Source organism: Euprymna scolopes, chromosome 9, assembly GCF_053919585.1.
Source record: "Euprymna scolopes isolate OS-2025 chromosome 9, ASM5391958v1, whole genome shotgun sequence".
Taxonomy (NCBI): domain Eukaryota; kingdom Metazoa; phylum Mollusca; class Cephalopoda; order Sepiida; family Sepiolidae; genus Euprymna; species Euprymna scolopes.
In genome coordinates this window covers 54,399,959-54,414,673 of record NC_136490.1, presented here as the reverse complement: position 1 = coordinate 54,414,673, position 14,715 = coordinate 54,399,959, and positions in this window count along the sequence as shown.

The window sequence follows — 14,715 nt, the reverse complement described above, 5'->3', positions numbered from 1 at the left end:
ATTTAATTCCGACCAGAGTTGGGCAGGATGGTCCGAGATGGGGCCGCTATAAAGGTTGCGAAATGATCGTTATTTTGCAACTCCAAGTTAGGTGTCAGTTAACAGCTAAATAAAGAAATATGACGCCTTGACTCTGTGGTGAGTTGTTGGACAAGCTATGAAAGGAACCAAGGACACCCGCATCCCACAGAGGCCCCCATGCACAGCATACCTCATTATCACACCCAGACTTGGAATGGTGCATGTACGTCGGCAACCAACTGATAACATATAAAGTGTTCACCGAGGTACTGGTAGCAACCTACCATGTCATGTAATATGAATAGACCCAATATAAGAAACTACTGTCAGACAAGGAACACCCCAGAATACGGACGATGTAAGCAACCCTCAGAACTGTATCGATGAAGTGGCATGCACCAATGACCAACCACCTTGGCCCAAGGCATGTTCAATATATTGTCCACGGGCCAGCGCCTCCCAGTAACAATGTAAAATGGTCAAGTTGAAGACGCCTTAGGGTAGAACCACCTTCTCGGACCTCCACCTCCTTCTTGACATTGATGCTTACCTTATTTTATCCACTTGTTTTAATGTCTTGATTAAACTGTATAAGTACTATCTTTGCTAAACTACATAAGCACTTTTATTTGTTTAAAAACACATCTGGAAGAAATTTTTCTCACGTTATATTTTTATTTTTACAAGGTAGTCACCATTTATCAAGGCCCGGAAGCCACTCAGGGATAAGGGTTATTGCGTGTGCAGTAATCAATGGGATAGTATCGTAGTAATCGTTAGTATTGGAGATTTGATACAGTGTCTTACTTAAGGGGGCGGTTCAGCAGGAATTTGTTTATGTTGGACTTGAGGACATCAAGGTTGTAGTCAGGTGGGAAACAGGCAAACGGAACAGAGTTCTACAGGCGTGCACTTCTAAGAAAGAAGCTTTATTCATGGAATCTACGTTTTGGTTTTGGCACAGCTAAAGAGTGGGGAAAATTTTTGACAGTGGTTTCAACTAGACGGGTGTTTGTCGTGAAAGATGAGCGAGGGGAGCGCAGAGATTGGAGCACTTGCCATGGAAGTAACGCTAAAACAAAGACAGGCTCGCAACATCTCTCCTGTGGGAGAGAGGTTGCAGGGAAGAGAAAAGGGCATCACCCCACTAAGCCACGAAGCCTATTTTGTACTCTGTAAAGGCAGGATAGGCTGTTTTTAACAGCTCCTGCCCAAATGTGGCAGCAGTACTCCATCCTTTGACGTACTTGGCTTTTATATAGATAGAGAATTGCATCAGCAGTGAGACATCTTCTGGATCGGTAGAAGGATCCTACCATTTTTCCAGTGACCTCAGCAACTGACTTGATGTATGTGTTCCATTTCAGGTCAGGAGTAAAGGTCAAGCCCAAAAGCTTATCAAAACATGGAGCTTCCCCTAGACGAGAGCCATCCATTTCAATTGATGCCAGATTGGGATCAGAGCGTTGATGATGTAAAGATAGGAGCTTGGTTTTAGATACATTAAAAGTAACCAGCCACCTCTTACCCCACTGTACCACGTGCTCTAGATCAGAGAAGAAAGAATCAGAGAGAACTTTGTCATTTACGGCCTTAGATGTGTTGCCGTAGATGGCCGTGTCATCAGCATAGATGTCAACGAATGATTAAAGTATGTGTTTTGGGAGATCATTGATGTAGATCAGGAAGAGGGTTGGGCCTAGGATGGGCCCCTGATGAACTCCAGTATTAATACTGTGGGCCTATGATTTCTGCCCATCAACCACTATTCTTATGAGCTTATCAGAGAGAAATGATTTAATGATTAGGAAAATATTTCCAGTTATACCTTGGCTGAAAATCTTGTGAAGTAGGCCCTTATGCCATATCTTATCGAAGGCCTTTAATATGTCAAAAGTAATTGCCCTGGAAAGGGAGCCTTTCTCAAGAGATTCACTAATTCTATGAGATATAATCGTTAGCTTATCTACTGTAGACCTGGCAGAATGGAAACCATATTGCTTGTCATTTATTAGTTCTGCTGAGGTGGTTGACTACTTAACATCTAAATCTGACCCCCAAGATAACCATGTGCATGGTATATGTGCCTACATTAAAGATAGTTTTCCGTGTGGTAGGGATATCTCCAGTGAAGACCCTAATTTACCTTATATATGCTTCCAGGTTGCACTTACTTACACCACTGCATTTACATTTGCCCTCTATCGCCCCCACGACAGCGGAGTATATCTGAGAAATTTGACCATATCCTGTCTGCTCATCCATCGGCTAATATGTACATTTGTGATGACTTTAATATCCACAATGTGGAATGGCTGACCCACTCAAACAAGACAAATGATGAGGGGACGTTTTGTCATGATTTCGCCATTGCCTATGACCTCACTCAGATTGTTCACAAACCCACCCGTGTGCTCGATACTTCCGGTCAGTACACTAGCCTTCTAGACCTTTTTCTCACAACTTCCCCTGAGCTATGTTCATGTTCCGTTCTGTCTCCTGTGGGATCTTCTGACCACTCGGTTGTATCAGTTAAGATAAAAACGAAATGTAATAAGTCGTACCTCTCTACCGTACTGTTTATCGATAGTCTATGGCTGACTGGGATAGCTTCCATACATTTATAATTTATATCTGATCTACCCCTGCATTCAATGTTTAAAAAGGATGTGTCATATAAACTATATTTGTTTTTATGGTGTATGTGCATCTATGTTACCATGCTACTTTTGAAATAGTATTTTCGAGTTAAATTCAATTCTTACGATATGTTTGTTTATTAAATTGTTAGGTGAAAATACAGAATAGTTACAAAACCCTCCTATCCCATGTTAAGAACAGCTTTCTAAATAATTTCATTGTTTCCACACGGTAACATAGATGCATTTTCATTTAAGTCTGGGCGCTTTTCAAGAATTTGAATTAAACTAAATGGAATTTGTGCTGAATAAAACCTAAAACTTTGGTTGTAGTTACTTTAGGGTTAATTTATAGTTAGAGTAGGATTATGTTTATGGTTAGCTTAGAGTTAAGATTTAAAAAAAAAAGCTTGGTTCAAATTCTGTAGAAGTACCAAAAGCTGTTTTGGAAAATGGTTCATTTTGTTACTTGGCGCAGTTATAATTTTTTCCTGCGTATGTAATAGTCAAGACTGTGGGCTCTTTTTGATTTCCGATTTCTATTTGCAAATGAGACGACAGTGAAATACGAAATGCGGTCCCTTCTCATTCCTCTGAGATAACTTGAAAGCTCCCTCCTCATTTTAAGAATTGCTTTCTTGTCCGATTGATCATGTTTAATTATCCAGCGAGATCGACAGCAGAAACCGGAAGTCACAAAGAAAAGACAACCTTGAATATAACCATTATATACAATATGTGCATCCTTTTGAAAATTTTTACATAAAATAAACTCTTTGTTTCTGTTTTAAAACAAAAGCATTTTAGTTGTTAATTCTATCTCTAATTCTTTTTCCCTTATCTTTTATTTTTTCTGTGGGTAAAAAGTTCATTAGTTTTATCTTTAAAGAGATCAAATTTTGGCAATATTTCACACTATTCGATTGATCAGTATAGCTTTCTCGCCAAAAACTGCATATAAAATTCTGCTTTGTCTGTGATTTGGACGAACTGCATCCCCCCCCCAAAAAAAAAAATTATGATGAAGTCAGCAAGGAAACGGGTATATCCGTGGAAGAGGGTATTGGGGTGGGGGATGAAAATGAAGGTCCTAAAGTTTGATTGACATACATTAGGCACGCCCCAAAAAAATGGCAGAAAAGCCAAGTTGTTTTGATTTTGTATTTTTTGTTTTTACAACGAATTAAAATACATCAAAATACATTTTTCTTGCATAACTTTTTTCCAGAAAGATAGAAGGCTGAATTTTATATGTAAAGCAGAATAATATAAAACTTTTTTTTCCTATATTTAATAGAATTTAAAATTTAATCCCTCCCCCCCCCCCAAAAAAAAAACACCATTCGCTATTTCATTTCAGTCAATTAATTTTTTTTTGTCTAAATAAGATTTATTATGATTTGCTATAAGAATATGAAAAAAATATAACATAAGTACCTGAATTTCAAATTCTATGTTTATCTCAGTCTATAGATTTAAAATTTAATGATAGTTTCGAAGAAACTATGGTAGCCATTACATGAATAAATGAAGTCATTTAATCCGGTGAATTTCCGTGTATTTTTAACTTTTATTTTGAAGATTAAGTGAAGAATCAACTTTATAAGCATTTAATTCTTTTTCATAAGCGATACCTATTTGTTATCTGCATAACCCCTAAATTTAAGCAACGATGAGGCTGGCCAGTTCTAGATGGGTGACCATTTTTTAGGAATGCTAGGCGCCGTATGTGTTGGAGACAACTCCTGCATCTACTATCACGCTTGGTTGTCTTGACCCTGTCTTACCATCAGGATTAAGTGTTTGTGGACGAGAGTGTGGTAGATGCAAAAGTCCCCACACTTTAAACTAAGTCAAACGCAAGTCACAGCAAAAAGGAAAAAGGAGAGATGACAACTGTTTGTAAATACGAACAACTGTTTTTAGGCCTTTCAAAAATAGAAAATATCACGTAACGACAAATTGGTGAAAGATATTATTGTATTTTTGGTAAAATATGCAGTTATCGATTTTTTTCTTTTTTTTTTTTTGTATATCGAGTCTTCAAAAGCATTTCCTATTAGTATATTAGCAATATTGGGCTCACTAAAAGAATATTATTAATTTATTTTTCAAAGATTAAAAAGTAGTGTTTTTCGTAAATATATATATATATATATATATATATATATATATATATATATATATATATATATATACTAATCTGAAGGAATAATTATTAACATAATCAACAAATTTCAAAATTCAAAACACAATGGATGAAAAATTAAACACATTTAAAATTCCGATTTTTAAAATTTTTGAAATCTGATTCGTGTGCAGTTTTTTTTTAGCCACAATCCTCACCCTCACCATAATGCAGTATATTTTGTTCAGTTTCGGCTGATTATTTTTAGCATATTTGTAACCACAAACAAAGAGGGTTGTAGGCAAATATATATCGATTATGAAAAAAAGTACATCATTATAAAGTTCATTTTTCACTTAATAATCGGTGAAAATTTCGGATTGGATAATTACTTAATATTTGGTAGATTTTTAAAGAGAGACTTTGTTAAAACATATTTACTCCCTCCTTTTGTTTTTGCCGTGCCTAACATACGTTTTCTTTTTCATCCTCATATGCAGCAACCATCTCTATTGTCTCAGATTTCTTCTTCCATTCTTAGTCATCTGATTGCTGCAGACCATATGGGAACAAACCAAATTTTTACAGGGCATTAGATACCTGTGTGCCCACCTATTATTATCAATAAATGTTGGCTTGTTATTACGAATTTCTGGGTTTCTATAACTTCCACAATAATAAAAATGTGTCAAACTAATATAATTGCGTTTCTAATTACATACATCACTAAGTGATTTGCAACTGTTTCAATACAGACATGGGGCATTAAACACCACGTATTTTCAAAGATCAAGATAATTTGTTTAACATGCATTATGCTTAAATGATTTCCAATACAACGCTATTACTAGACAAAATATATACAAAAACATGTTGAATTGCCAACAGATTTTGAAATTTGTGTTTAAATCATAGTCGCATGTGATAAGCTATGGCTGGGGACCACTGTGACACATTTCCAGTGCTGGGAAATTCAAATCAAGTGTGAAGAATTTTTAATACTTATCTCAGATATATCTCAGTGCTTCATCAGCAAAGAAACAGTTTGCAGACTATGCGATTTAGCAGATAAACAGTCTTGTGTAATTGTGACCTCTGACCCAATCGAAGTCGCAATAGTTGTGATCATCTTCCTTCCGAGAGTTCTTTACAAGATTCTTCCGCATCACACGCCTTATTATCGGGTTGATATGCCGGTGTCCACTGAAAATAATTAGCTTCTCATGCAAGCCCAAAGAAGTCAAACACAGATGTTTCTAATCTACTCAAGTTAATTCACGAAATTTACAAGTGTGTTACATATGTACAATTGTTCAGTTCGATCTCATTGCACAAAACCGTCCTGAATCTTATTCTTCGTTCTCTGTGGTGGCGGCGGTTGAGAGGGTGGCGTCTCTTTGGGTAGTGTTTACTTCTCTCAAGATTCCGCTCCCATCTGAGATGTTTTGCGCTGTCATTTGCTTATATTTCGAGAGAAGGGTTGGTTGGGGTAAGCCGCTAAACCAATCATCGATTAGCACGTCATTCCAAGGAAGTCCTGATGCCTTGCACGGTGTGAGAATCTGTGATCCAACTCAATCTCATTTACTCGCTCAAAGGGGTTGACAGTTTGACCCCGGGCTAACCTCGTACTCAGAAGCCAGATGTCCTTGAGTTGAGTTTCGCCAAGCCAAGAACGAAATTATATTTCGTTCTAGCTTTCAAATGAGATCCCTTGTCATTTTTCCCAAATAATAAAAGTATATGTCTGTTTTACGAAAACACAATAAATTCATCCTTTCAGCTAGGTTACCCGCCACTGCCCGGGCACCCAATAATGCTTAACAGTAATATCAGCCTAGTTGCCTGGCATTACTCGGTGTTTCAGGGATCTCAATCTCCCCCCAATGGGGAGCTTTACCGCTCCCAAAGGCGGTCACGTTGCATAATTATACTTCTAGAGTATAAAAGTTGTGAAGCCAGTTTCAAACTGGCAGAGAATCTGGAACAAAAACAGCTTCTCAGTAAATGCCATTATTGAGAAACAAAGACTTGTATAATTCAGTGACCAGACAAGCTTTGTGCTTATTGCTTCAAAAACATTATAGGGAGGTTCATGCAGGGTATTTAGATGCTGGTGCCTGATCCCCCGGGTTATCGTATATATATTTTACTATCCTTCTTGGCAGTTATTATTATGATCAATAATTGTAAACTGCTTTCAATCGGCTTTTCATTTGAATATGTTTCTGAATTTATTTTGGCTGGGTCGACATAGATTTCAGCTTTGAAGTATTTTACCTCGACCTCCAGGCTCCATCCTGTTAAAACTTTTTTATGTCATAAAAAATGGGCCGAAGGGCGACACTTCAAGGTGAGCAGAGAAATGTCAGGGTTGCAAAAAAGAATTACTCTTTTAGCGATCCATTAACCGGATCTAGTAACAACAGTATGAAAAATACTTGCTGGAGCAAGTCAAATGGCCTAGTCTAGTCGCCACAATAACTAAAATTCAATCTGAGAGGGATTGAAAAACCCTCTTTTATAGGTTTTTAACCACCTCCACTCCTTTGACCATAACACCCACCCAAAACAATTCTTTCCTTTTTTTTGTAACCGTTACAAGTGTCGGAAAAAAAAATGGGCCGAAGGCGACACTCTAAGAAAACAGGCAAACATCAGGGTGCAAAAAAGAAATACTCTTTTAGCGACGCCCCAAACGGGTCTAGTAACAACAGTACCTATTTACAATGCCTCCCCACGGGATACAGTTAGACACCAGGGTTGTTTTTTTACGTGGAGAAAAGGTACAAAAATAAAAAAAAATTGTCTCAGTAGTGAAGGACTGCTCCTCCACAGAAAGAGAACAAAAAATGGAAGTGCAGCTTCTGAAAAACAGATATTACACTTTGATCCTGACCAAAACGGCATGGTCTAGTCACCACGATAAGCAAAATTCAACCCACCCGGGAGGGAATGGAAGAATCTCTTTTATAGGTTTTAAACCACCTCCCACCCCTTGACCATAATACCATTTGCTATGCTTCACTGATGTCGGTTCCTTTATCCACCGACAGATGAACTCACCCAACGTAAGCATCACCACTTTTATATATTTTTTTTACATTTTTTATGTTTTGTATTTAGGTGCTGGTGCCTGACGCCCCGGGTTACTAATCTTCTTGGCAGTTATCATTATTATGATCAACATTTGTAAACTCTTTTTAATCAGCTTTCCATTTGAATATGTTTCAAAATTTATTTTGGCTGTGTCGACATAGATTTCAGCTTTGAAGTATTTTCCTCGATCTTCAGGCTCCATCCTGTTAACTTATTTATAGCAAAAAAAAAAAAAAAAAAAGACAAATCTACTCAACTGTGATATACTCTAATAATGTTAAGATATGGTGCGCTCCCGACGCAATTTTCTACCTATATAAGAGCCAAATATGTCGTAAGACGAAGTACTTTTGCCACATCTCGGGAGGAGCTGCTAAGAGTATCTTTTCCTGCATTGACAAGGTACAAAACTATCTTCAGAATTTAGTGGGCGAGGACCTTTTCACCTCCTTACTTCCTCTTTCTCACAGAAGAAACGTTCCTAGTCTGTCTCTGCTCTATCTTTATAGTAGGTGCTTGACTGAGCTTCAATCCTTGCCCATTCCCGTGCAAAACATTCACAACAAATACTGGTCTAGCTATAACAACAGTCAATAATTTCTGTTACCCTCTATCAGTGCCTAAAACTAAACAAAAATTCCATAAGCAAAGTTTATTTTCTAGAACTGTCAATCTGTAGTACACAATGTGGTGCTACTTCCCAGCTGACTATAACATCATTTTCAAATATAATATAAATAACCTCTTGTTAAGCGGTTTTCTTAAATCATACCGGACAAAATTTTTACTATTACTGATCACCCTGGTGTTGTCTCAGTTACCTGACATCTATTAACCTTTATTCTCGAGGTGACCTTGGATCTTCATAAACAGGGACACTTAGTAAAATAGGATATGGTGGAGTTTAGAGACTTCCAGATAACCTTTTAGAGTGAACGCTTCAGGGTTCATGTTAGGAGCGATAACAAACTTTACAAGGCCCAATCACCAGTATTAGGTCAGAGTTTGAGCTCTTCAAATCAAACACCAGAAAATGAGCTGTCTGAATGACCATATTTTGATTATTTAATGTTTATACATTATCAGTACAAATGTCCTGAACGTTTCTGAATTTTTGAGATGAGGAATGTTTCTGTCGAACTTTAGAATTTGGACGGAATTTCGAGTGGAACCCTATTACTTCATGAAGGTTCAATCCTCAGTGTGGGCGACCAAAAAATACAATTGCGAATTTCTTCGGATCTCTATCCAGTCTTGGCTGACAGAACAAGAGCATGCTAGCCTCGTGAAGTAAATGAAGGGTTCTGCTTGAAATTCCATCCAAATTCCCAAGTTCGATAGAAACATTCCCGAGTTCGACAAGAAACACCTGAAGAAGGTCGGAGTACGCATTGATGGAAACGATGTGAAAATCACACTCAAGATGAGAACAGTAGTCCGAAAAATCCAAATAATACAAATATCCTGAATTTTTCTTTTTCTTCTAGACGGTTCAATTGAAATATGAGTCACAATTCACTACAGCAATGTGTGTCTAATGAGGGTGTGAATAGCACTTAATATGTGCATGATTAACAGCTTTTATCAGTAAATGTATCACAGTGGACATGAGAGCCGCACCATATGTTTTACCTGTGTTGTTTAATTAACGAGTTGATTGTCCGAGACAAGCAGATTATTCAAAGAAGAATGTCATTCAAAAAATAAGAAACGAAAAGAGAGAATCCAGTTGTTACATGTTATTGTGAACATTGCTTGTGGAATGATTAAACTAAGATTATTTCTCTATTTATAAAGAATCTTAGGCTCACTAAATAGGATTAATGAAATTATTGATTTCCATGTTCTCATTTATATCTCTATGTATAAAACTTAATCTATGTGTCTGTCCTATACAAACAAAGGTTAGAGAAACTACATATATAAATACAAAAGCGAAAATGTGTGCATGTATGTATGTATGTTCGCTTTTTGTGTATGTCTCTAAAAGGCTTTTTTCCGAGAAGCGGTCGGTCGGCTCACAACTTAAAACTTTTTATATCACATAAATCATAATATCTACAAGTTAACAACCGAGGTCGCCTGTCTATTTAATTTGCTCGACTTTGGAAAGATAAATATTCAACACTTTTCGCTCGCTGCATGTGGATTAGGCTTTTTCGTATAATAAAAGCAACACTAATTCTGGCGGTATTTTTCCGGTCGGGATCGCCGGAAATGTCCAAAAGCAATCAGATTTGATCAATTTGGAAATATTTTCCTTATATCAGATAATTGCTATTCAATTTGGACAATCCCCTTTTTATGGGGAGCTGGTCCCCCCCCAACATCTTGGAAAAATAAAAATAAAAAAAGCATTCCCGCAGTAAATGAAATACTACCCCGCAGTTAAAATTGACCTCATCAAGTCATTAAAACGTGCACCTGCCAATTTTAAATAGTTAAATAAATTCAAACGTGTTTCTGTTAGTATTTCGCGGTGGCCCAAATGTTAACGTCGCACGATTTTTTTTTACACTTTAATTTCCAACTTTGCCTTAAAGGTTCGGGTTCGATTCTCATACTTACCTACCAAAGATGTTTTAACCCCCCCCCCGGAGTTTTGATTTACCCAAAACCACACACACCTCCAAACACCCGAGCAACTCCGGGTACTCCCCGCTAATCTTCTATAAATATAAAAGCGAAAATGTTTGTGTGTGTGTGCGTTTTCATGTATGTCCAAGAAAGGATTTTTTTCCGCTTGCTTTTCGCTCGGGTTGCTTCTTCTAAAAGCTTTTTATATCACGTCTACATTATAATATGTATGACTTACGAACTGGCGTCGCGTGTGTATTTAATTTGCCCGACTTACAAAACTTCAATATTCAACAGTTTTCGATCGCCGCACGTCGATCCGACTTTCTCGTATAAGGAAAGAAGCGAACAGACTCGCGATAAATAAAATACTGTCCTGCACTCAGTTGACGTCAATAACTCGTCAAAAATGAGCACCTGCCGTTAAATGTCGTTTTTTTCACACTTTATTATTTTCCAACTGTGTTTCAAGGCTTCGGTTTTTTTAAAATAAACACCCGGCCAACGATTTTTGTTTTCATTTACCCAAAAACACACACCTACAAACACCCGGGCAACGCTGGGTACCCCCGCTAGTCTATAATATAAATCTCACCTGTCTGTTTAAATCTATGGTTGTATGTCTGCCTAAAACTTTCGACAGAGGCCACAGATTTTCACAAGATCGGTATCGTTTTGAAATCGACCCTTCGGATGGCAAATATCGAAAAATTGGCTAAAAATATTAATTCCTTCACCACGAACAGGGCACTTCTCTACAGGGAGAGGTCGCTATTTTTTCCGATATTTTCGAGTCATCCCCTATTTTCGATTGACTAGCCTTAATTTTAACTTACTTCACTTCCGGGTTGGCGATGGGCGCAACAGCAAAGACGTCACATTTTTTTCGCGTTCTTTTCCTCCTTTGCAGTACAGGTTCGAGCCTGCCTACCTACTACTACTTTTTCTTTTTTTTTTTTTAATTTCTTTTGCTCAATACCTCCAAGCATCCAGGAAACACCGGGCACTCAGGCTAGTAAAATATAAAAGTGTATTCTTATGTAATATTTACCGGGAAAGACAATAGTAGTGTTGCCATCTATTTTGTAATGGAGTCGCCTATATCACTTAAATGAACCCAACACGTTGCATGTAGACTCTGTCACAAAGGAAAATGATAACATCGACACAACTAAAGGTATTAATTTTGTCATTTCAAATAACCAAAACAGCTACTCTCTACATGGTACCAGTTGTACAAAGTTCGGCTTTTCTTAGGAATAAGGAGAAAAGTCAAACTTTCGCGTTCGCAGACCGTCACTGGCTAACCTGCCAGCAGCGGTTTCTTTTTTCTTCCCTTTCTTCTCCTCTCTGTTGCCTCTTTATTCTGTTTCTGTTTTTTCTTGATATTCATCCCTATAAAATCATTCCTATTCCAGTAGCTTCTTTCCAAGGATTTTAAGATTGTGGAACTCCTTTCCTGTTCACAGTTTTCCTTTTACCTACAGACGTTGTCTTTTCAAGACTAAGGTCAATAGGCATCACTTGTCTTTAAAACAATCAGCATTCGTTCTTGTGAGCTCCTTACATCATGTGGGTTCATACCTTGTCTCCAGTGATTTCCATAAAAAAATTATATATATATATATATATATATATATATATATATATATATACATATATATATATAATACGCATTTGAGTCTTTGACGTCATACTTACCCCACGCTCAAATACTAACACGATTCTGATACAATTTTATTTGTCCAAAGCGTTTTTCATGTTTGCCCTAGCAATTCATATTTGTTTTATGTATCGAGTATTTTAACAGGAACTTTTACATTAAGTATTACGTCCGCTAATGTTCCTCTGCTTTGTTTGTGGATTATATCTGTCTTACATTCGTTTTTGATAAAATGTACATATGAAGATTCACACACATTATTTTTGTTCCCTTTTGTAGAACAAAGAAAAAATACATAAAAACAATAAATACAATGGTTTCATATTCCAAAATATGATTTAATATTATTCTTTCTGTTCATAATAACTTTACATTAATGCAATTTCGTTAAATGATGCAAATTTATTCGGCATCTACAAAGAAACAGAAGCGCCTAATGTGTTAAAAAAACTGGTGATTTAATTCAATATATGTATCGCAATTCATTTCATATTACGCTGAACTAAAATCATAATATATATTTTAGAAATGATAATTTATATAAACACCAAGATATGATTTAATGATTCTTTACATATCTTTGCATTAATGCAATTTAATTGCAATGACATAAATTTATTACACATTTACAAAGACATGAATGAACCCAATTATTGTAAGAAACTGGTGATTTAATACAATATATGTACACATATATGTGTGTGTGTGTGTGATTACTTAATCATATAAATTAATATACGAAGATATGCACATTTTTCAGTATTTACTTCAATAGTGCTCAATACATAGGTAGAGCTAGGTAGTAAGTTATGAAAATACATATGGCAATTAAGCTACACAGAATATTCCGCGTTTCATTCTCGTGAGAATTCGTCAGGCTTATGCATAAACCTGACGAATTCGTCAGGCTTATGCATAAACCTGAAGAATTCTCACGAGAATGAAACTCGGAATATTCTGTGTAGCTAAATTGCCATTTATATTTTTATAACTTTATATATAATGAAAGATGAATAAAAGTTATATATACCCTTTATTATATCATCAGAACAATAAGGAAAAGTAAAGGGGATAATTAAGAGAAAACCTCTTTAGGCCATAGCATTTCGAAATTTTCTTTATTGTTCTGGTGATATAATAAAGTTATATATTATTACCTATCTTTCATTTAATATTAGAGCTTGCTTCTCTTAAGAATGTTGGGCTTTTCTTTCCTTAATAAGTTTTTCTTTGTAAGGATTTTCTCTTTGGTAAAATAATAATATCATATATTATTTTTACTTTTCTTGTTGTCCCTATCGAATGTGCCCTTTTTGTAAGAAGGAGGGAACGTAATTTACTCCACATTAAACACCAACATTGTCTCTAACTCTGCCCTCGTGGAGAGGTAAGTAAACAGATACAATACTATTAGCAATATTATTATTAGTTAAAACTATCACCATTGTTATTGATACTTTACTATATTTATCTATTAATATTTTTGTTTCAACTATTACTATCATCATTATGATGACTATTAATGACATTATTTTTACCGTTCAACAAATTTATTTCGGTTTCTAATCATTTACTATACATATTGAAATCAATTGCATCTCTTTTTTTTTGCCGTTTGAAATAACCGCTAATACGTTGAATTTTTTTTTAAATACAACATTCTTCTTTCACAAAAGGCTACTCTTTCGAACATTATTGCAAGGAATGAACGCAGTCCATACTACAAATTTCCATTTTTTTTAACGTCTTTCATTTTCATTTCGATACTTTTTGTCGCCAATAGCGGAGGACCGCTTAAAAATATGAAAAATAAAATATTAAATACAAAAAAATAACATCGTTTTCATGCATCAAAATCCTTATAACATTGAACTCAATATATATATATATATATATATATATATATATATATATATATATATATATATAAATGCATTTCAAATTATGCTGAATTAAAATAATTTGAATAATTATGTAGAAATGATAATTTATATAAATATAAATGCAAGATTCTAGCCGATAATTTATAAACGTGCTCAACTGCACCAAACTGAATTAAAATTAATAAAATCTATGAATACCAAATGTGCATAAAATATAATTATGGATAATTATAAACTGGTGTATTATTTTGATTGACTTGTTTTTTTATTATTATTACTTTTCTCTGTATTTTTAATTTGAATGTCTTATTTTATTAGCCATAACTACATAAGCTTATTTTTTTTGTATTTAATCACACACACACACACACACACGTGAACACATATATACTAGCATACTGCCCGGCGTTGCGCGTTTGTTATACGCTTTAATATGATATTTTAATTCATGCAAATTCGTACTGATTATTGTAGAGCCAATTCTCTTATTATATTGTACCCAATATTTAGTAGTTATTTCAAAGGTTAAAAATAGGACTTGGATGCCTTCAGCTAGAATCTACTAAAAACTAAAAATTTAGCATTTTAGCACTATTCGTTATCATCTGAGCTAACGATAGATGGATATAAAAACTTTAAAAATTGCCTTTAACGTATAAATGTATATTAGTGCCTGTATAAAAGAGCACTTCAAGTCAACTTAGG